Here is a 22,423-nt window from a genome sequence, read left to right as displayed (position 1 = left end):
CACGCTGGCGGGGCGGCGTGGTCTGTCCTTTTTCCTTACTGTCTACTATTCCAGCTGTGGGGCTGCACCCGGGCTGTTATCCCTTCATGAGGGGGATGTGGGCGGTGCCCTGGAGATCATCTCTGGGACCTTCTCCTGGCGCACCTGTGCTTGTTTCTGGGTTAAGCACCCTGGGGGGGGTGGGAATGCTGCGTTACCATTTCCTTAAGGCAAACACACACGTCATCACGGAGAGTCCCGAGCTCCCTGTCCCCCCACCTCCCACCCCCACCCCGGGGTCTGATCGGAGAAGGAATAGTGAGTCTTAGACTTGGACACTAGGAGTCCCCCTCACTCTCTGTTTCTAATCCAAAATTATACTTTTTAAAAAACAAGTTTTTATTGATGTCAGAGAGGAAGGGAGAGGGAGAGATAGAAACATCAATGATGAGAGAGAATCACTGATCGGCTGCCTCCTGCACACCCCGCACTGGGGATCGAGCCCACAACCCGAGCAAGTGCCTTGACTGGGAATCGAACCCTGACCTCCTGGTTCCTAGGTCGATGCTCAACCACTGAGCCACCCAGCCAGACCGCACGGTGCTGTAGTTTTAAATACCCGAGTGTGCCTTGTGTGTGATGGGACCACATCGGTGGCCTGTGCCTGAGCCCCGCCCTCACAGTTGCTCTGCAGCTGCCAGTTCCCCTGGCAGCCCGGGGCAGCTAATGAACACAATTTAAAACGGAAACTCAGCTAAACTCTGTCGCCTGTTTATCTTGAATCCCTACGAGCAGGGACGCCTCATGATGGATTGCGAGCAAATTGCTTTGTCTTGTTCTTTTAGACCCTGGAAGAAGCAGGGTGGCTTTGATAATGCTCTTTCACTGACGGGCACTCTTTGTAACCAAATCCCATCCCCAGGCTTCGAATGTGCTTCCGTAAGGTCGATTTCCAGATAAGTTACCTAGAGCCGAAGAAGAGAGACGCTGGGAAATCCGACCTCAACGGGGCGATTTATGGACATTTTCAAAATCGTCTCAATCCAACTTTTCTATAGCAAACACGAACCAAACCCCCTCCCAGGAAACAGCAGCAGCAGGAGCGTGAGAATCACGTGGGCAGCGAGAGCCAGGTTTCCCTCTCAGCTCCCGGCACCTGTAGCCCAAAGGAGTCTCTTTGCTTCTGTTCAGAGGTGGCTGTGAACACTCATGTGTGCCTGCCGCTGGGCCATCTCACTGCTCCTTCCGCCTGTACCGTGAACTCGCGGCCAAGCTCATCTCACCTGCGACAGGAGGGTCCCTGACAGCAAGGGGCGTGCCAGCATCTCTGATACCTGAGCGCTGGGGGGACCGGTTGAGGGATTCCTGAGTGACATTGTGTTCTGGGAGGTGTGGCGTGCCCTGTGCTTGGCCAGGGTGGTCGCCGCGCCCTGGGATTCCCCATGCTACTCTAAACAAAGCAAACTTACATTTAAGAAAGATTTGCAGCTGGTACATGTCATTTATTTATTTATCTTTAATATTTTTTTATTGATTTCAGAGGAGAAGGGAGAGGGAGAGAGAGAGAGAAATAGAAACATCAGTGATGAGAGAGAAGCATGGATCGGCTGCCTGTTGCACGCCCCTTACTGGGGGTCCAGCCGCAACCCTGGGCCTGTGCCCTGAATGGAACCGAGATTTCCTGGCCCACAGGTTGATGCTCACCCACTGCGCCATGCCGGCCGGGCACAGCTAATCCCTTTTAAGGCCAGTGAGCAGGTTCCTATCGGCTTGAAGACCCTCATGGAAATTACAGCAAGCCATGCTGCAGGGGTACACGGCCACCCCACGGCACTCTGGGAATGCCCATGCATGCCTCTGCCCACTGCCGAAAAAGTGGTCCTGTGTGCCGGCGACCTTTATCTGAGGCAGAAATGCTCTGTGCACAGTGTTCTTAAGGCATGCAAAAGTCGTGGAATCGACATACCTTTATTAATCCGAGAGGATCTTCAAGGAAATACCTGGGGATTTCCCTCACAGAAACAAGCCTAATTTGACTTCATGGGCAGTAGGTGAGGCTGCACAATTGAAAATCTTCCTGTGTCGGAATAGAATCTGCTGATTTCCTTGTCGTATCACTAATAGTGGAGCCAGATCAAAAGTTTGGTTCAAAATTGAATCATCAGCCCGGCTGGTGTGGCTCAGCGGTTGAGGGTCGATCCATGAACCAGGAGGCCAGGGTTCCATTCCTGGTCAGGGCACTTGCCCGGCTTGTGGGCTCCATCCCCAGTAGAGGGCGTGCAGGAGGCAGCCAATGAGCGATTCTCTCTCAGGGATGTTTCTATCTCGCTCTCCCTCTCTCTTTATCTCTGAAATCAATAAAAACACTTTTTGAAAAAGGGAGTCATCGACTCCTAAGGCAGCATTTCTCCCTTTGGCATCCCTTCAGCGTGACTTGCTCTCATCCTGAGGTTTGCCATCCGGGGCTCACAATAGACCAAGGTTGAAAACAGGGGTGTCCAAATGTCCGTGCCCCCTCCAGGCGCGACGTCCCTGTCACGCAGGCGTCACGTGGGATGGAGGACTCAGTGAACCGCCTCAGCTGCAGGGCCAGCCTCCGGAGGGCTCCCTGGACAGCGGACCTTCCGCCTGGGGGCGTGGCAGATGGTCCCAGCGTCAGGATGTGTCCCCAAAGGATGATCTCCTCTGAGACCTGCTCACAACGGCCTATCCTCACAGTTTTCTCTCTCATGTCCTTAATTTAATGTTAAAAACAGTGGAGTTCAGCGTCGGGGACATTCTGCATCTTTTGATGCCCAGCTTTTCTGTTGGGGAAAAGCGACAGACAGAGCTGCCGCCTGCTCAGAGGAGGGTGGATGGCGCGCCGCGTGCAGACCCAGCCGCTGGGCAACAAGGTCCTGGGATGGCTGTCCCACCGGGACCATCAGTCTCTGAAGTCCCACCAGGGAGAGGCGGCTCTGAGAGCCTTCAGGCCTTTATCTTCAGGCCGTGGACGTGGGTGCAGGGCGGGACGGGCTGCCTGAGCACCTGCAGCAGCGCGGACAGGCAGCTGATGTCTCCGGCATTTATTTCCATGCGGCATTTGTGCCTACAGACGGCCTGTGGGAAGGTCCACGTGTAACTGGCTCCCTGAGTCATCTTTGTGCCCTTGGCTCCGCCCACCGCTGAGCAGTAAGCCTCACCCTGGCATCCCTCCCGCATTGGCGGACTTTATCTTTTTTAAGAAACTTTTAGGAACCGCAGAGGTGCTCCGCCTCCCCGCAAATACTGCATCTGTGGGGTTAAATGTCTCCTTGCCAGCACGGGTTCTTTTGTTGTGGCTGAGGTTGAAAATGCGTCCAGCGAAGTCAGAGTGACCGGGAGGACGGCTGGGCGGCCTGGGCTGACGCACAGGTCTTTCTGTTCGTCTTGTGGGTTAGAAGTCCTCGCGTGATAAACACGCTTCCTTGTAGATGTGTGTTATAGTTCCTCCAGACAGGACTCCCCCCCCTCCCACCCCCTTTACTTGGTATTGCATGCTCCTAGTTTTGAGAAACACAGCTTTCTAAGTCAGAGTCCTTTAGACTCACAGGAGAGCTGCCGGACCACACCGGGGTCACAGGTCACCCCTCAGCTCCCCGTTGCTGGCATCTTTCCTGACTGCCGTGCGTGTGTCTCCGCTCAGTGGTCCTCCCCAAAAACCGCTCTGAGGCTGTGGAGATGTTTGGTGAGTTGGCGTGAACGATCTGTAAAAAAATGGCAACGGCGCACTGCAGCACCCCGTGGGGAGGTTTTGAAAGAAGGTCTGGGAATGTCTACCAAAAGCGAACGATTAGATGTTGTATGTTCCGAAAGCTAAAAATCAATTAGTCCTATCAAAATCATCTTTTAATGCCCTTTAATTTCCTAACATGCTATTATTTAACTCCCACTTTTTGAGCCTGATAATTCCATTTCGCGGTGATGCCTTCAATTCCTACTCAAGGGAGTCGACTGTTAACATCACGCTTCTCCCAGGAGCTGAGGGAGGGATGCCCGCCAGGACGGGCGCTCAGCTCCTTTGGGGGTGATGTCTGTCCCTACAGAGCGGTGGCATTTTAATGACACGGGGCCTTCTCCTTAGCTCCCCTCTCCGCGCGGCCCAAAACTGCTGGTTTTGACTGGCAGGGAGAATCAGGGCGGGGCTGTGTTTCTCCCTCCCCCCAACCCCCCTCCCCCATGGTGAGGGATAAAGAGAAATGGGGCTCAGCAAACTGTCTCATGAGAAAGGGCTGCCATAACCCTGAGAATCCTGCTCGCTGCATCTGTTTTCTGCTACTTACTAGCTTATCAAAATAAGCTGGGGGCTTGCAACACATCCTATCTAATAAAAGCCCAGCGACCGGAACGGCAGAACCACCAGAACGACCACTGGACCAGTCACTGTGAGGTGCGCTGACCACCTCTCGGTCCCTCCCTCCCGGCTGTCAGGCTCCGATTGCCTAATGGCAAACTGGGAACCTGGTGGGGGGGGGGGGGCGCGTGGAGCCGGCTGCGGGCAGCCGGGGAAGATGGCCCTGGTCACAGGCCGGGCCTGGGACCTAACCATGCACGGATTTCGTGCGCTCCGCCTCGAGTATGAGATACGGATGTTTTCTTGGGGTGCTTGTAAGCATGCCCTGGGCTTACATGCTCCCTACAAATGCATGTATTTGCTTTCTGTGCCTGGAAGATCAGTTTCTACAAAGCCACTCATCAACACTAATAAAAGAGAAAAATGGTAATTGGCGTACGAGCTACCCTTTTCATTGGCTAATCAGGGCTATATGCAAATTAACTGCCAACTAAGATTGGCAGTTAACTGCCAACAAGATGGCGGTTAATTTGCATATGTAGGCACAATGCAGGGAGGCGAAAGGGAAAGCAGGAAGAAGCCCCCTGCCACTGACAGTGATTGGAAACCCAGGGGGGAGCTAAGAGCTGGGGGGCAGGGCAAAGGCGGCCCTGGGGCCGCCTTTGCCCTGCCCCCCAGCCATGATCAGAGAATCAGGCGCCTTTTCCGCCCTGGCCAGTGATAGCAGGAAGTAGGAGTGGAGCCAGCGATGGGAGCTGGGCACGGTCGAAGCTGGCAGTCCCAGGAGCTAGGGGTCCCTTGCCTGGGCCTAAAGCGAAGCCCACAATTGTGGGGCCGCTGCAGCTGCGGGTCCCCGCTGCCCGGGCTGGACGCCTTGGCCAGAGGCGTCAGGCCTGGGCAAGGGGCCGATCCTGCGATTGGAGGGTGATGGGGGTCAATGCCTGAGGGCTCCCAGTATGTGAGAAGGGGCAGGCTGGGCTGAGGGACACTCCCCCCCCCCCACCCAGTGCACGAATTTCGTGCACCGGGCCCCTAGTTATTTAATAAGAGAGATTCTGTTTTCATTAAATCCAAAGATAACTTGGGAGCATGCTTTTTAGGATGGAGGAAGACTATTAATAAATACTAATTTTATACACACACACACACACACCATGGCTTAACTTATTTGAAATAATTTCAGATGAAAATTTGAAGCAGGACTTTTAGGAAACAGCAAGGAAGAGTGTTTATAATAAAAATTATTTGAACTCAAAACAGTAGAAAGTTCAGCTACATTTTAATGAACCTGAATATGTTGACTATAGACACATAAAATCTGTTTGTAAGACATGAATCCTGAAATGCACCCCCCCCCCCCACTTTGTTCTCTCTCTGCGGGTAAGTATGAATTAGTGCGGTCTGGAAGTCCCACATGATTATGTGTCAAAAATAGAAAAAGTAATTGACGGGGAACGAGGATTGTAATTTGCCAGCAGCCCCGTAATTGAGTTTTCTAAGTGCTAAGCCAAACTTGTTTCCTACCTGCTTGTCCTGCTGGTGACGACAGGAGAGGAACCCGGTCCGCAGGCAGGCAGAGGGTCCCCAGGTACTGCATCAGGAGGAGGGGGGTCCCCACTGCGTCAGGAGGAGAGGGGGTCCCCACTGTGTCAGGAGGAGGGGAGTCTCTACTGCGTCAGGAGGAGGGGGGTCCCCACTGCGTCAGGAGGAGAGGGGGTCCCCAGGTACTGCATCAGGAGGAGGGGGGTCCCCACTGCGTCAGGAGGAGGGGGGTCCCCACTGTGTCAGGAGGAGAGAGTGTCCCCAGGACCTCCCGGAGAGGAGCCCTTGCACATGGCCCGCCTCTGGGTTGTGACCTGGCATTGTCTCTGAACCCCGCTTTCCTAGGAGCCCCCTGAGATGTAAGGTAACACAGGAGCCCGTCCTTTGCCCGCCCCCGAAGGCAGGGCTGCTCAGCTGTGTCTGCACGGGGAGTTGGCGCCCGAGTTCTGACTGCTGGGGGCTGAGCGGAGAGGATTAGGAGTTGCTTCCGAGGTGTCTTTTCACCTTTTCCCACTGCAGTTGCCGGGAGAGGGTGGCAGTTGTGTCTGAGAGCGTGCAGACAGGAAGCCAATTACGAGCTGTCGCCCGTGAGGGCGGTGAACGCTACATGCTCATTTCTAAGCGAGCCCCGGAGCTGGGGGAGGTTTGCAGTTTCTCTAACACGGACTTTCCCCATCAGACCCGTCACACTGGGCTGTAGACTCAGCCACACCCAAGTCCCCTCCTCCTTCTCGATCCGGAATGTTGACTGATGGCAAGAGGCTGACCGCTCAGCTGTTAGCCCGTTGGACACCGCCATAAGCGGGGGACCTTCCCCACACGCCACGGGCGTCTATAAAAAATGTTTTCCCTAAGTGGCAGCCCTGACCAACTTCAAAATCATTTTTCGTGAGAATTTTCAGTTGAAACTACTCAAGAACACCCGAATTGTGAGTAATATGTTTATTTTTATAATAGTCATTGCAAATTGATTTTTTAAAATTAAATTCAAAATATTGTTGCGTCTGGAGATGGTTTCCGTTTTGGACACGTGGCAGTTCACTGATGAGGGAAGGCTGTGCCTAGGAAGGGGGAAGCCACAGGGGCACCTCTCCCACGGCCGCCAGGCTCCAGGCAGCGAGAGCCTTGCCCACGGTTCCATGCTGGCAGCGGGAACAGGCCTCCTTGGGCTCATGGCTCTTCTGTGGGGCTGACCCGGAGGTCTCCCTGTGGCTCAGGGTCCGAGGCGACTGGCCACCAGCATGGAAGCCGCAGCCGCTCTCCTGCCCTGAGCGGAGCCCTGACCCCACCAGGGAGTGGACTCGTAGACCGTCCTTTGCCTCACGCCTGAGCCCTCTCCTTGGGCTCCATGGTCGACGTTGGGAGCATCGTGATGAATGAGACTCCCAGTCCACGGGTGGGCAGTGGTGCTTTAAGACTCCTCAGGCCGTGGTGTAGTCCGGGAAGGGCTTTGCGTGGCTTTGAGAAAGATGACACTCAGAGAGTGCTCTCCGGAGAAAAGCTAGCGTGGGAAGCCAGGGTGTTCCTAACATTCAGACGTCCTCCCGCAGCCCCCCTGGGGAGACTCTGGAAATGTGAAGTCAGTCCTTATAATTTATTAATATAATACGACTGTGGTATCATCAGCGTCTCAGCACCCACACTGCGGGTTTATTTAAAAACTAGAGGCCCAGTGCACAAAATTCGCGCACGGGGCTGGTGGGGAGGGGTCCCTCAGCCCGGCCTGCAACTTCTTCAATCCAGAACCCCTTGGGGAATGTCCGACTGCCAGTTTAGGTCCATTCCCCCTGAGAGCAGTCCTACATTCCTCTCGCAATCTGGGACCACCGGTTCCTAACTGCTCACCTGCCTGCCAACCTGATCCCCCTAACTGCCCTCCCCTGCCAGCCTGATCCCCCTAACTGCTCACCTGCCTGCCAGCCTGATCCCCCTAACTGCCCTCCCCTGCCCGCCTGATCCCCCTAACTGCCCTCCCCTTCCCGCCTGATCCCCCTAACTGCCCTCCCCTGCCCGCCTGATTGCCCCTAACTGCCCTCCCCTGCCCGCCTGATCCCCCTAACTGCCCTCCCCTGCCCGCCTGATCCCCCTAACTGCCCTCCCCTGCCCGCCTGATCCCCCTAACTGCCCTCCCCTGCCAGCCTGATTGCCCCTAACCACCTCTGCCTCGGCCCCACCAACAGGCTTTGTCCAGAAGATCGTCCAGAAGATGCTCCGTCTAATTAGCATATTACCCTTTTATTAGTATAGATAATCTGGTGCTGGAATTTACTTAGAATGGTACCATTAGCTCTAGGCTTGGGGACCTTGAAAGGGGTAGGAAATAAATAGAGCCCTCGTCGGAAGTACGTCCTCTTATTCATTCGTGGAACCAGTCTCCGTGTGACTAATTCCCTTCTACGTGTTGATATCAGGTCTTCTTCTTCTTCCCTTTGACCTTCTTTGTATGTAAATATCCACATATGTACATGTTTAACGACATGCATCCCGCCACCTGGTGGTCATGGATTGATTGGCCTTTTCTAGGCACGAGAGGTCCATTGGAGTTCAACAGAGACACCCGCGCTCGTGGGGTTTATTTTTGGGAGGAGACATGATAACGGGGTGCTAGTGGCGTGGGCAGAAAGTGCACTGTGTGTGAGGTGACTGAGGTGATGGGGACCTGGAGAAGAAGGGGTGAGGGGACAGAGATGGGGCACAACCTCCAATGGGCTGTCGCCGGCTTTGCACTTGGAAAAGGAGGCCTTGGAGCCGGGCTCTGTAGGACAACAGGAGGGAGGGAGTCAGGAGGTCGTGGGAGGACCCTTCTTGGGGGGCACAGGCAGGACGGTGTCTGGAGTCAGGGTGGTTCTAGGGCCCCTGGAGAGTGTGTTTGGATCCAGGAGGGAGGAGGGGTTATGTGAGGTGCTAGGGCTCCCAACACAGTGCCACAGGGTGGGCGGCGTAAGCCCAGAAATGCATTTCCTCCAGGGACCAAGGTCAAGGTGTTGGAGGTGGGTCTCCTCTGATCGCTGGCCACCCCTCTGTGTGTGTCTCTCCTGACGAGGACAGCAGCCAGGCGGCATGAGGCTTCACCCCGATGCCCTGCTTTTACTTCACTCCCCCTTCACAGGCCCTGCTCCAGTCCATCCGCGTTCTGAGGTTCTGGGGTCAGGACTTCAGGACTCAACCTAGGAATTCGGAGCGAGGGGGGGGGCGTAACTCAGAGGCGCCCTCAGGGGGATATTGGGGACGGTTGGAGCAACTCATGGTGGCCCTGCAGGGCTGTGCATTTGTCCACTGTAGTCCTGAAACTCGCTTTTTATTTCTGGTAATGGCTTTATCATATATATATAAATTTTTTTTTTTTTTTTTACCAGAATTCCCATGTAGCAATGCCTGGGGTTCCTGATTCTTTCCGACACGTGCCTCCTATGGACCGAGCTTCCCCCTAACTCAGTGGTCGGCAAACTGCAGCCCCTTGAGTGTGGCTCTTCCACAAAATACCACGTGTGGGCGCGCACGTACAGTGCGCTTGAAACTTCGCAGCCACACTCAAGGGGCCAAAGAGCCGCATGTGGCTCGGGAGCCACAGTTTGCCGACCACTGTCCTAACTGATCAGCCTGGGTGGCTCCCTTTGCCCCGTCCTGACGCCTCAACAGCTGGTTTCAATTTCAACCCCGTGGGCTCCGTTATGCGCAGCTGCTCGTTTAGACAGGAACCAGGAGCCTTGCATTTTGCAAACTTTTCACTGTGCAGCCAGATAATTAACTGGTGAAAAACATACTCAATTTTGCAAACGAGTTGTGATTCTAGAACATAATTAAAATTAGTGATTAAGGTACCACTCCGTGGATGTACCTTCCATTCCACGCTGTGGAGATCGCGATTAATCAAAAGATAAATTATCTTGACTGAACATCTGTTGCAAAGTGACTTCCAGTTTGCTTCTTGTGTGTGTGACATGGGAGTAGAGTCTGGGGTTCAGGTGAAGGGAGTCCGGTGTGATTTGTGACACATCCTTTTTAATTGTGTGTGGGAGGCAGTAACTGAAAACGGCTATGATTGTCATAAGTAAAAAAATTAATCTTTCCAATATATGAATTTTGTTCAAGGAGATTAATCTCTATCAACCAAGGTTCTGTATTCCTTAATTAAAATTATAATGGTCACCGTCATAATCAGTGCTAAGTAATTTGAAAATTACAGTATCCACTCTGAATGTTGGGAAGATTAGTGGAATGGCTTCTAGTGTTTTCATTATGTCTGTGCAGAAATTGGAATAATGTTTATGTAACTCTGGGTAAATTGCTATGTATTTTTTTAAATATATATTTTAATTGATTTCAGAGAGGAAGGGAGAGAGAGAAACATCCATGATGAGAGAGAGTCATCGATCGGCTGCCTCCTGCTGCCCCACACTGGAGATGGAGCCCACAACCCAGGCAGGGGCCCTGACCAGAAATCAAACAGTGACCTCCTGGTTCAGAGCTCGACGCCCGGGAGTAACTGCTGTGTGTTTTGATTGGCATCTGCTAAAATGATTTTTCTCAACAAGTCATCATCCAAGACGGCTTTTTTGTTTTGTTTCGTTTTTGCAAAATGTGATTGGAAAATATCTACAGGGTATACGTATCAGGTGTGCGATGCTACCTTGCTCCAGGTGCCAGAGGGGCCCCTTAAGACACGAACGTACCTCACCTCTGACACGCCAGCCTGATGTTTACATTTAGGTGCCAGTAAGCCCCCTCCCACTCCAGCCTGTAGAACAGGCATGTCAAACTCGCGTCCACGGGCCACATGCCCCCTTTATTTGGCCTGTGTTAGCGTTTGAATTTGACATGCTTGCTGTAGAATGTGAGCTCCCGGGCCTGGTTGCAGGACACCTCTGTGAGTGTTTGTTAAGTAGACAAATAATGTGGCTCCCGTCGCCTCCTAGGAAATGAGATCTATAAAAACATGTTGCTTTTCTAAGTTTCGTTTTATTATAGCTTGCCCTTATGTAATTATGTCTGAGGGGGTAAGTACCCTTCATACCCTATCAGTACAAATTTAAAAGCATCCCTATGTGTTCTTTTGATGCTTAATTTTATTCTAGATCCATTTGTTCTTATAAACTCTTCATTTGTAATCATATCTGCATTTGTTTAGTTTCACCTATTTTTAAAAGTGGTCTCTAGGTAATAATACTTCCTTAGCATGATGCATAAAGTCTGTCTTTTTCAATTACATTGACATTCAATAATTTATTAGTTTCAGGTGTACCGCATAGTGGTTAGACATTTATATAACCTATGCAGTGATCCCCCGATAAACATAGCACCGAGCTGGCACCATACGTAGCTATTGCAATATTATCGACTATATTCCTTACACACAGTCTATCTTAAACCAATATCTAAGAGACTAGCTCTTAAATGTCTGCACCACAAAGAAGAAATGGTAATTATGTGACTTGATAGAGGTGTTAGGTATGGTAAGGTGGAAATCATATGGCAATATCTATGTGTGTCGAATCAACATGTGGCACCCCTTAAACTTATGCCATGTTACCGTCTTATTGCGATACTAGAGGCCTGGTGCACCTAGCGGGGTCTGTAAATAGAGAAATAATTCGTGCAACAGTAGGGTCCCTTGGCCTGGCCTGTGGGATCTGGCCGAAACCGGTTCTCTGCCATCCCCAGAGGGGTCCCGCATTGCGAGAGGGCACATGCCAGACTGAGGGACCCCACCGGTGCCCAATCTGGGCTGAGGATGGACGCGGGAGGTTGGCCAGCTGGGGAGGGACCGCAGGAGGGCTCCAGGGCATGTCTGGTCCATCTCGCTCAGTCCCCATCGGCCGGACCCCAGCAGCAAGCTAACCTACCGGTCGGAGCGTCTGCCCCCTAGTGGTCAGTGCACGTCACAGTGAGTGGTTGAGCGGCCTTGGATTCATTAGCATATTACGCTTTGATTGGTTGAATGACAGCTGGACACTAGCATATTAGGCTTTTGTTATATAGGATAAGCAATAAGATAAAAAAAATTAGGCTCTGAAGGCATGCCCACTAAAATCTCTAAGAAAACAAAGACACTGGCTGTTACCACTCCAACTTGACCTTGTCTTGGCAGAGACAGGCTTATGGTCTCCTGACTGAAGTAAGACTGACAGCGGCGGGAGAGGGCAGCCCCAAATTACTGACAGCTCTTGTTTTGATTTGTTTCGGAACCATTCCCCTTTCAAATTCAATAGTTTTCCCAAATATATAAATAAAAATATAGAGAAAATTTTCAGTCTTTTGGGGAAAAACAACAGGAACCATCCCCCCTATAGGAACAACAGTACAAGAGCCAGTTAAGGTCCAGAAGATGGAAACCACAAAATATGCCCGAACGGCATGAACATAGACGCGGGCAAGCGGAGAACCATTGTGTGTGGGCGGTCGCGAGGCTGATGGCGCGAGCCTCCTAATTAATGTAGACATTCAGTGGAATCTCAATTTAAATTCCAGCGGGACTGGTTTCAAACTCAACAATGCGGTTTTAAAGTTCATGCGAAGAATAAATCGCCATGGGTGCTCCAGAAAGATGTGAAGACAAATGCGACCATGTCGGACTCCCTCGTAACAAAACCGTGGGCGCCGCCGCAGTAATTAAAGCGTGACCCCCTTTGATTAAAGCCGGTCTGTCTCGCTATTGTCAGCGCAAGGAGCAACCCACTCAAATGTCAGTATTCGCTGGCTATCACCCACGGGGAATTTCATGACTTTCAAATTGTCTTCTCTCTATCTAGTTCTAGGTTACCTAGTCAAATCAGACTTTTTAGTTCTGCATTTCCACAGATAGGTACAGTTGCGTCCCTACCACGGATAGCAACATTAAAAATATGTCCATTCCCTCCAGAAAGTCCCCCGCGTCCCTCCGAGCCAGCCCCTCCCCTCGGCCACCGTTGCTGCCATCTCCACAATGTCACACACGCGAATCCCCGCGCGGCGCGGCCTTTCCGTGCCCGGCCTCCTTGGCTGCAGCGGAGTGTGGGGTCCCCGCCAGTGGTCGGTAGTTCTGGCTTAGCGCTCGGGGCCGTTTCCCCTCTGCGTGCCCCACAATTGCTCGATCCATTTACTCGACAGCAGACAAGTAGGGTGTCTCCGTTTGGCAGTTGTGAGCGCAGCTGGCCGCGCTGTTGGTAGAGGTCTCCGTGTGGCGTGCGCTTTCAGTTCTCACGAGAAGCTACCTAGAAGCAGGGCGGTGGGTCGTGGGCGAGCCCTGGGTTCCCTGCACAGGAAGCGGCCTGCTTTCCCAAGTGGCTGCGCTGTTTTACCTTCAGACCAGCAATGGAGGAGCATTTCAGTTGCTCTGAATCCCCCCTTTTTTTTTTTTTTTTTAGAATTCAGCCATTCTAGCAGGTTTGTAGTGGTATCTGATTGCGGTTTTAATTCGCACTATTTTTCTAGGGACGACTGCCAATGAGTATGTTTCCATGTGCCTTGGCCATTTATATCTCCTTTTGTGTGAAGTGCCCATTGGATTGTTTTGCCAGTTTTTTGACGGCTGTGTGTTTTGTCGTTGGCTTTCCGGGCTCTCTCTGTGGTCTCGATGCAAGCTCGCGGCCAGGTGCGCATTTTCCAGATGTTTCCTCCAACGTGGCAGTCGCCGTTTCAATTTCTTTTCAATGTCATTCAAAGAGCGAACATTTTTCATTTTGAAGTAGGATTTATCTTTTTTTTCCTTGTATGTTTCATGCTCTTTTTTAAAAAAATTTTTATCCTAAGAAACTTACGCCCAACCCAAGGTCACAAGGGCTCCTCCCGTGTTTTTCTTCTGGAAGTTTTGTTGTTTCATGGTTTGCATTTAGGCCTGTGATACACTCAAAGTTGATTCTTGTGTGTGGTGTGAGGTATGGACCGCCCCTCCCTCCTCCCTTCCTTCTCTCCCTGTGTCACATTGTACCACTTGAAAATACCATTTGTGGACAAGATATACATTTTTTTCTCGCTGAATTTTCTGGGCACCTTTGCTGAGAATCAGTGAGCCCGATCGTATGAGTGTGGTCAGTTTGTCATCTGTGTGTCGGTGCGTGTACCACACTATCTGGATTCCTAGTTTCATCCTAAGTCTTCAGCTTCTGTAGTGTGTGCCCTCCCTCCCCTTTGATCAGTTCCTTCTACTGTATCGCGTGATTTGTATCACTGGGTAAGTATATATTTGTGTATAAATGCTTCCTACGAATACTATCGTATGACCTAGGTCTGTGGTCGGCAAACTGCGGCTCACGAGCCACATGCGGCTCTTTGGCCCCTTGAGTGTGGCTCTTCCTAAGCCTTAGGAGTCCCCTAATTAAGTTAATAACAATGTACCTACCTATATAGTTTAAGTTTAAAAAATTGGGCTCTCAAAAGAAATTTCAATTGTTGTACTGTTGATATTTGGCTCTGTTGACTAATGAGTTTGCCGACCACTGACCTAGGTCATCTCTGTTTCTATCCTATATAATAAAGAGGTAATATGCAAATTAACCCTCACATCCTCACAAGATGGCTGCCTACGACCAGGCCGGCCGGGGGGTTAGTGAGGGACAACCAATCGACTGAACAGGCTATATGGGGCGACCAGGCTAGCGGGGGGTGGAGGGGGCAGTTGAGGGCGACCAGGCCGGCAGGGGTGGCAGTGAGGGGCAACTAGGCCGGCGGGGGTGGGGCAGTTGTGGGTGACCAGGCCAGTGCGGGGGTGCAGTTGGGGGAAACCAGGCCGGCAGAGGGGGCCAGTTGGGGGTAACCAGGTCAATAGGGGGGCAGTATGGGGTGACCAGGCCGGTGGGGGTGCAGTTAGGAGCAATCAGGCCGGCAGGGGTGGTAGTTAGGGGTGACCAGGCAGGCTGGCAGGTGAGCGATTAGCAGCCAGTGGTCCAGGATTGTGAGAGGGATGTCTGACTACCGGTTTAGGCCCGATCCCCAGGCCTAAACCGGCAGTCTGACCTCCCCCAAGGGGTCCTGGATTGGAGAGGGTGCAGGCTGGCTGAGGGGACCCCAACCCCCACCCCCCATGCACAAATTTCATGCACTGGGCCTCTAGTTATACAATAACCTCCTATTTCAATACCTTCTCTATGATTTATTAATTTAATTTTAAACCTGCCATGTGACATGGTTTCCTCTTTACCAGCTCTTCCATCCAATATAAATGATGTTGTGGACAGGATTTTTTTATGATTCATATAGGGGAGTTTCATTTCATTCAATAAGGAGTTTCAACTTGAATCTGTAGCTCTGATGTCAATAATGTTCTTTATGGACAGAAGTCAGTTTAAAAAAAAAAAGTAAAGGCATATTGATCCTCCCTCCCATGGTAAAATTGTATTAAGATTGAGTTACTCTTGTTTCTATTACAGTATACTTAAAGATACTGTGTATCATGGGGGAAGACTTTGAAGATTCTAAATTCTCTAAGGCGCTAATATTATCTTATTTACTGAGTTTATGAAAAATATAAAATTTCTGCTTTACTTGGTTAGCAACAAATGAATTATTTTAAGAAGTTGCATATAAAGACATATTCCTCATTATACCATAAAGTATAATTGTATATATAAAATTTGATTGTTTATTTTTATTTTCACAGCAAAGTGAATGTGTTTTTAATGTATTACACTGAATAAGTACCAAATAATTGTTATGGGTACCTGCGGATCCAAACAAGCCCTTTCAGTATATTTGGCCCATAAACGTCTTCCTACAGTTACTGCCACTGTAAAATTGTAATTGATTTCGTTTTAAAATTAGATTTCTTTCCTCGTACTGTCTGCCGTGACATAAAACACTAGTACTCCCTGAACTCCAGCAAGCACTCCGTTTGAGTTTTAGGGTTAATTTCATTGCTTGTCGTTGAAAAGCGCTAATAGACGACATTAGTGTAGCTGATCGACCATTCTGCTTTTAATTCCTTGTAGTTTACTTTTACAAACACTTTTTACTTTATGGTCCTTTATGAAAACAGGAATCGCAATACTTTGGAAACTGAGTGAGTAGAAATTAACCGTTCATTGGAGAACAGCATCATGGGACTGCATTTATCCTTAAAGGAGAAAGGGAACAACACAGGCTCCGTGCTACCAGGGACTGTTTTTCTGGGAAAAGTCGAGCGCGCTCAGACGATGTGCGTGAGCACAGGGCTCAGCTTTCCAAGAACCTCCGCTTTAACAGGGGGACCTGACTCACCTCTTCATTCTGCCTTGTGCTTAGTCGAGTACTGAATTCACAGCACGAGCAGCACCCTTGCCAAGGACAGCCGCCGAGCCCTTGAACGTGTCGCCATCGGCCTTTTCTCTCGAAAACGAAGGTCTGTGCTCTCCGGGGCTTTCGGCGCATCCGTACCACAAACTTAAATCACTGTCCGGGGATTTATTTCAAGTCCCATCTGCCTTTTAAGTGGAGGACTCGACCCTCAGCTACACCCCCCTCCTGTCCAGCTGCATAGGGTTGCTTTCCACTGTGGATTCTTTGGCTTGAATGCTCTCCCCACCCCACCCCCGCCCAGTGAAAGTCATTCGGAATTCACCAACTCATACATCTCCCCCCTGACTACAGTTCCTGCCTGGCTTCCTCGAGCGATATGTTGAAAATGCCACGGGAGGGTTCCCTTTTCTTTACTTTTTAATGACGATTAGGAGGCAGGTTTGTTTTCATCAATAGATTGACCTTTCGCCGTATCGAGGAGAGTTCCTCTTCCAAGTACTTGCCTTGGTGGAAGCATGTCTAGTACAACTTCACTGACAGCCCTGGAGGGCGTCCCCGATTCGACAGGTGGAAGTGTTTGATCCAGACCTGGTGTTGCCCTCCAGCCTCGAGGCTCCAGGGTCTCTGGTGGCAGCTCCCACAGTTTTGGGGGTTTGGAGCTGCCCCCCAAGCCCTTGGCCTGTGGAGCACTTCAGAGAGTTAAACTCTCTGCCCATGTCCCAGAGAGCGGGTGCCCCCCGAGCAGAGTGTGGGCTCCCGGGCCCCAGGGAAATCCTGCCTGAGTGATGACGTACCAGGGCAAGGCCGTCCCCTCCCTGCAGGCACCTGCCGGGTCTGCCTTTCTGGGGGAAACACGCTCGCTCACAGCCCCTCCGGGCTGGAAGGCCGCTCCTTGGGGTTTTTCCTTCTACTTCATACGCGCACTCTGAGACCTTCAACCGAGCAAAGCTGGCACAGACGCTGTGGGACGGTACGTCTCACCCTCCATTCCCATTCTCCAAACCCCGTCCTTCCTTTAACCTTTTGCCTCTGTGTCCTGCAGTGACGTCTTATGTTCACTTGCCTGACACACAGGTGTCCCCTGCTTCACCACCTGGGCTCCCTCCTCCCTGACCCCCCCTGCACAGCATTCTCTCTGTCCTCCCTCCTCCCTGACCCCCCCTGCACAGCGTTCTCTCTGTCCTCCCTCCTCCCTGACCTCCTCCCCCCTGCCCCGCGTTCTCTCTGTCCTCCTCCTCCCTGACCTCCTCCCCCCTGCCCCGCGTTCTCTCTGTCCTCCCTCCTCCCTGACCTCCTCCCCCCTGCCCCGCGTTCTCTCTGTCCTCCCTCCTCCCTGACCCCCTCCCACCTGCCCTGCGTTCTCTCTGTCCTCCTCCCCCCTGCCCCGCGTTCTCTCTGTCCTCCTCCCCCCTGCCCCGCGTTCTCTCTGTCCTCCTCCCACCTGCCCCCTGCCCCGCGTTCTCTGTCCTCCTCCCACCTGCCCCGCGTTCTCTCTGTCCTCCTCTCCCCTGCCCCGAGTTCTCTCTGTCCTCCCTCCTCCCTGACCTCCTCCCCCCTGCCCCGCGTTCTCTCTGTCCTCCCTCCTCCCTGACCCCCTCCCACCTGCCCTGCGTTCTCTCTGTCCTCCTCCCCCCTGCCCCGCGTTCTCTCTGTCCTCCTCCCCCCTGCCCCGCGTTCTCTCTGTCCTCCTCCCACCTGCCCCCTGCCCCGCGTTCTCTCTGTCCTCCTCCCACCTGCCCCGCGTTCTCTCTGTCCTCCTCCCCCCTGCCCCGCGTTCTCTCTGTCCTCCCTCCTCCCTGACCCCCTCCCACCTGCCCCGCGTTCTCTCTGTCCTCCTCCCTGACCTCCTCCCACCTGCCCAGCGTTCTCTCTGTCCTCCTCCCTGACCTCCTCCCCCCTGCCCAGCGTTCTCTCTGTCCTCCTCCCTGATCTCCTCCCACCTGCCCAGCGTTCTCTCTGTCCTCCTCCCTGACCTCCTCCCCCCTGCCCAGCGTTCTCTCTGTCCTCCTCCCTGACCTCCTCCCCCCTGCCCAGCGTTCTCTCTGTCCTCCTCCCTGACCTCCTCCCACCTGCCCAGCGTTCTCTCTGTCCTCCTCCCTGACCCCCTCCCCCCTGCCCCGCGTTCTCTCTGTCCTCCTCCTCCCTATTCTCAGTCCTACCTGTCCTCCATTCTCCATGAGCTCAGCTCTGTCTGTCTTCCTTTCTACTTGGCCACTGTTCTCTCTGTCCACTGGCCCAGTGCACTGGGGGCCAAACAGGTTTGACACTCCGCATCTAGGAGCGCTCAGAGGCAAGTCCAGCCCCGGGCTGAGGGGCCGTGCAAAGCAGTGACCAGGCCCACGTGGACGGGGGAGCGCTGAGAAGGAGACTTTTGAGGATAAGGGAGTAGGAACGGGGGACTTGCTGCCAGGTGAGATCTTTGTCTCTCAGGCTCCCTTATAAAATATGAACAGATCTGTGGTTTATAAATGTAATCTGGGCTCATGCTCCCGCCCCTGATGACTCTCTGGGGTCTTTTCTCTAGTCGTTTCTTCTTTTCGTTTTTTCCTGTGCTGTGTTCTTTGTGTGGAATGTACAGACGATCGTCTCCAGTTTTGTTCTCCCAGTGTTTCCTCGTGTTAGGAAACTACTTCATATTTGCATGGTTAACGTTTAATGTTTTAACGTTGGAATAGTATTTTATCACAACACTCTGGTATGGTTGCTGATTTAGCAAATGAGAAATACAGGACACCAGGTTCGATCTGAACTCCAGTAAATAGCATATAGATTTAAAAAAAATACCTATTTTTATTGATTTCAGGGAAAGGAAGGGAGAGAGAGAGAGAAATATCAGTGATGAGAGAGAATCACTGATTGGCTGCCTCCTGCAGGTCCCCAACTGGGGATCGAGCCCACCACCCGGGCCTGTGCCCTGACCAGGAATTTAACCGTGACCTCCTGGTTCAGGCCGAACAACACATAGATTTTCAGTAGCCGGATCTCCCGTGTGGTGTTTTCATTACAGTATTTGGGACCTCCTTGTTTTTGTCTGCTCATCTGAGACCCGAGTGGACTCGCTCTTCAGAGGTTTATCTTGCAATCCTACACAACATCACCCTGTGTGCACCGGTCCTGCTGCCGGACACGTAGATGCTCCCAGCGATGCGATGGGCAGCTTTGGCACAAAGTTTCCGATTTCAAATTGCAACCTCGGTGGATTTGAGAAGTAGAATTACAGAGGGGCTGAGTCTTTTTTCCAAGACTTTTCAAAGCGATTGCTAAATCACTTTTTAAAAAGGTTACAGCAATTTGGGCTCCCACCAGCGGTGCGTGAGAGTGCTCAGCGCCCGCACCCTCGCCAGCAGCCTCCTCACCTCGGCACTTCTTGCTATTTTGGCAAGCAAATAACGCGGCGTCATCTTCATCTTTGATTACTAATGAAGTTCACATTTTTGTTTATTAGGCATCCTGTGTCCTGAATTTTAAGTCTCCTGCAGCCGTACCCTGCCTTCCCTGCCCCTACTTTGCATTGCTTTGAAGTTGTAAGGAAAATGTCTGAGTTTTATTTATTTATTCATTTTTGCTCAGTCCTGGGGGCTGGGACCGGGAGCCCAGGCTCAGGTTCGAGGAGGAGGCTGGGTGCCCGCCACCAGCTGAGCTGCCAACCTCCCCGTTGTGTGAAGTAAAAGCTTCATTTGACTTCTAAATGCATTTCAAATAAATCAATGCGAAGCCACACACAGTCATGTTGTTTTCTGAGCCTGCAGAATAAAACTTTTCTTTTCACATGTCCAGCCGGTGTGGCTCAGTGTTTGGGGGCAACCAAGGAACCAGGAGGTCACGGTTCGATTCGCGGTCAGGGCACAGGCCCGGGTTGCGGGCTCCATCCCCAGTGTGGGGCGTGCAGGAGGCAGCCAATCAGTGATTCTCTCTCCTCATTGATCTCTCTCTCTCTCTCTCTCTCTCTCTCTCTCTCTCTCTCTCCTTTCCTCGCTGAAATCAATACAAATATATTTTAAAAACAAAAACTTTTCACAGTTCTCCCATTTCTGCTTCCAGTGTGTAATCGGCATCAAACGCGCTTCCGTGGCTGCTCGCATTAGCTGCCCTCGCCGCCGTGGGGCCACGTGGCGGGAAAGCTTCCCGGTGCCGGTGTTTTCTCCCTCAAAAGCCTGGCGCCGGGGATGGGCCCATCGCAGAGAGCGGGAGGCACCTCTCTGGGTGTGTTACCAGGCCCCTGGCCCCTGGCCCCTTGCCCCTTGCCCAGCGGGTCCATCGGTTCAGGTTAGAAAAGAGCTGAACTTGCAAGACTCGCTTCTTCTTAGAAGGCCTGAACAGTACGGATCCTCTGGAACATTCCCTCCGGTTAAGTGAAGAGACGTCTGCGCCGCCGGGCCTTCCGACCTCTGCCTGTGATGGCCGTCTCGGCCCCTCTCCCGGGCCTACCTTAGGGGCCCCCATCCTTGCTAAGGCCCTTGGGCTGCCTTCTCTCTGACGTCCTCGCCCACCGTGCAGACTTCCCACCGGCCGCGGACGCCCTCGCGGGCCTTGCTCTATGGAAATGGCCCCCTTATCGTTAGTGTGTCATTTTCTGCACCACGGCCGCTCCCGCCTTGGCCTCGCGGGGGACGCTCAGCACCCCAGACCGCCTGCCCCTCCGTGAGAGCGGCCGCGTCCCCACTCCCATGCCCTCGGCATCCTCAAGTCCGCTCTGAGCTCTGGCTTTTCTGCTTTGAACTGGGTGTTTCCAGTTCAGCAGTTCGCATATCGCTTCCGGTCGGACGCAGCTGGCTTGTGACGCAGGTGATTGTAGAGTGCGAGTCGCCATGGTTTAACATGAAAATGAACGTGAGCCCGTGTGAGGGGCACTGTGGCCAACACGGGCCTCCTGTTGCTCTAGAAAAGCTCCCCTAGGGGCGCGGGGCGGAGTCCGGGTCACGGCCAGCTCCCTCCGTCAGCGCCGAAGCTGGGCATGACCTGTGGCGGCCGTTACCTTTCCTCTCCCTCGGCCAGTGTTCTCGCCGCCTGCAGGGGCGGGACGGCGGGTCCCTGCCTCCGGGGGCCACCAGCAGAGGCCTCAGAGCTCCCAGGACTCGCATGTGCCTCCGGATGAGAGGGAAGGATCGAGCGGGGCTGCTAAGCAACGCCTTGTAGCCGTTCACTCTCTCAGAGGGAGCAGCTCAGGGTCAGGGCCCATCAGATGGGGCCGCAGAGACTGTGGGGTGTTGATGGGCCGTGGTTCCGACGGCCTCGTACTTGATCAACATGTGAAGACCAGGACCCCATCTCATAGCTCAGAGAAGTTGCAAAGGCGGCTTGTCTTGAACTCAACGGGAGGCCAAGTATTTATGTATCTTGAGAGTCTGCAGCCCTGGCTGTATGGCTCAGGGGCTAGAGCAGCATCCATACCCTAGCAGGTTGCAGGTTCACTTCCTGGTCAGGGCACACACTGAGGCTGTGGTTTCATCCCCAGTCGGGGCGCATATGAAAGGAAACCACTCGATGTTTTTCTCTCTCTCTCTCTCCCTTCCTCTCTCTCTAAAAATCATTAAAAGCATATCCTCCTGTGAGGATTTTAAAAAGTTTATGTTCATAAATAGACATTTTGCTGTGTCAGAACTCATTCCTCCAGTGGAAAACACACGTTAGCTCTTTTTCTGAACCCCAACTTGGAATCTAAACCTCAGCAATTATTATTGTTCACAAATAATTTACATTTCTGGGCAAATGGAAGGCACCATCCTATCGTCACTGTATTTGTTCAATTTATGGAGTGCACCCGTGGACGACTCGTTGGGAAGCATGTGTGTGTACTGCGGATGCAAAGTGAATTGGAACAAGATTGGACTTCAGCATTTCACTGCAGAGAGTGAATCTCAAATTAATGCAGAAGACATTTAGGCATTCAAATATACTGCTTGTAAAAGTAGAGTTCGTAAAAGAATGCAATTTGGGAACTCATTTAATAAGGCAAAATTAAGGCATGTCTGAAAGTATTTCTCATCCTATAATTTTATTGCACTTGTACTGGTTTAATGGGAGAAAATGTATGTCCTCTGTTTCTTAAAATGTCATTAATTTAGGATGAAATACTGAAGTGCAAGGAAGGCTTTTAAGATGTTGTTAGCCATGAACCCCAAAGTGTGATACATGGCAGTCAATGGCAATGGGACCACTTAGCCGCCTGCCCACCTGCCAAATAAATCCCCTACAATGCATGCACACAAATGCACACATGCACAGACCCGCACACACAAACATGCATTGGCCTGCACACTTGAACACATATGTGCACATGTGAACACAGGCGCACACACAAACATGCACAGGCCTGCATGTGTACTCACATGCGCAGATAGGTGCACACAAACATGCATGCACACAGACCTGTACAACAACACACACACAGCTACAAACACG

General features: G+C 52.1%; 1 protein-coding gene across 2 annotated transcripts in view; it reads left to right on the top strand.

Annotated features, from left to right (window-relative positions):
- DOCK1 (dedicator of cytokinesis 1) overlaps positions 1–22,423 on the top strand; it is a 288,665-nt gene that overhangs the window by 177,033 nt on the left and 89,209 nt on the right. The gene's annotated exons all lie outside the window — the stretch shown is intronic.

This window comes from Myotis daubentonii, chromosome 13, assembly GCF_963259705.1.
Source record: "Myotis daubentonii chromosome 13, mMyoDau2.1, whole genome shotgun sequence".
Taxonomy (NCBI): domain Eukaryota; kingdom Metazoa; phylum Chordata; class Mammalia; order Chiroptera; family Vespertilionidae; genus Myotis; species Myotis daubentonii.
Note: the sequence above shows the minus strand (reverse complement) of the source record. Positions and strands in the feature narration are given on the sequence as shown.